Below are 1,429 nucleotides of genomic sequence, written 5' to 3'. Positions count from 1 at the left end.
GTGTGTGTGTGTAAACCACTGCCTGGCTAGCTATGAGTTAAAATGCTAGCCTCAAATTCAGATAAAATCTCTCAATATTAGATTAAAACCAAAACAAAACCCAGCCAATAGGAGTTAAAAATTGTGCATTTCAGCCTGAATGTACCTGATGCTACCAACAGACGTGCAGAAATGGCTTTGAGAAGCATGAGCATGTCCGCTGAAAGACAAGTTCCCTCCGTGCCATCTCCGTTTCCATGAAAGGCCGGCATGTGTAATTTTCATCTTCAGAGAGAGACGGAGAAGGGAGAAGCAAGACGGCAAAGCTGAGACAGAGGCAGCGGAGGCATTGGGTGGTTTTGGTCTTTGTACCAACAGCTCGCACACCTCAGCCGATGCCCAGGGCCGGCTGGGCTACACCGTTTTCCTGGCAGTCAAGACTCTGACGATGGACCCGAGCCTGCCAGCAGCAAGTGCCTTTTCTTTTCTTTTTTTTTTTTTAGCCAGTGCCTTTTCACGCCCCTGCATGAACACAGCACTGCTATTCTCGGAAGGGCTTCCAAAGCCTTTATAAATATACTTCATAAAAAAAATTTTTTTAATAAATAAATATACTTCATTAGGAGAGCCACACCGTGCTTGTCCAGAGACTGAACTGTCTTTTCAATATCATTAGCCTTTAAAGAGATGAGCACCTTCAAGACAATGCCAGCTCCACCCTTGACCGCCTGGCTCTGGGTGTTGATGGGTGGGGTGGGGGTGGAGGTGGTTTCAGCGCGGCCTGCAGAGCCGCGACCATGTTTCCCTTGTTGCAGGCCGGAGTCTACCTCACCCTCGTCGGGCCTGGCCTGCCCATTGCCCGTGTCTTCCTCATCATCCACGAACTTGTTCTTATCTTACTCACCCACGTCCACCTTCCGGAAGCGGGCTGACAACACCGTGTTCTTCGACAACCCGGATCCCAACTGGTAGCACAGGCCTCCCATCAGTGCTAGCTAACTCAGTCTCCTACAGCAGCCTCAGCCCAGCCCCAATTCTTTCACTATAAAAGAATCCTAATAGAATCTCCTACTACCCGATATAGCTCCACTGAAAATAGATGAAGATACTGTGTAGTGTAGCCCGCTGCCAAGAGCCCACCCTTAACTCAATGTTCCTACACACAAAATGCTACCCCACCCTGCACCATCCCATGGTGAGCTGGGAATTGGACTGTGTGCACTGGTTTTCAAAGACTGATTTCCAGAAACTGACTGACAGGCCTTTCTTCTTGGTCTTGGTCTGGAAATGTCCACTGACCTATTCAACATCTTAGCACCATGCAGGTTGTGTTAGGCAGGGTTCTCTAGAGAAACAGAGGGCTCAGTTCAACTCACTTTTGTGGAACATACTGGAAGTCCTTCTACCCCCATGGGCTTCTGGGTCCCAGGTCAAGGAAGCAGACAGGGGA

At 49.1% G+C, this 1,429-nt stretch overlaps 1 pseudogene; it reads right to left on the bottom strand.

Moving 5' to 3' along the window:
- Nucleotides 1–393: 393 nt before the first annotated feature.
- On the bottom strand, nt 394–965 carry LOC101663928 (annotated as a pseudogene).
- Nucleotides 966–1,429: the final 464 nt, after the last annotated feature.

Source organism: Echinops telfairi, unplaced genomic scaffold (assembly GCF_000313985.2).
Source record: "Echinops telfairi isolate 266 unplaced genomic scaffold, ASM31398v2 ScPeMD7_7457;HRSCAF=8495, whole genome shotgun sequence".
In the NCBI taxonomy this organism is placed as follows: domain Eukaryota; kingdom Metazoa; phylum Chordata; class Mammalia; order Afrosoricida; family Tenrecidae; genus Echinops; species Echinops telfairi.
This window is presented reverse-complemented; position numbering and strand designations above follow the sequence as displayed.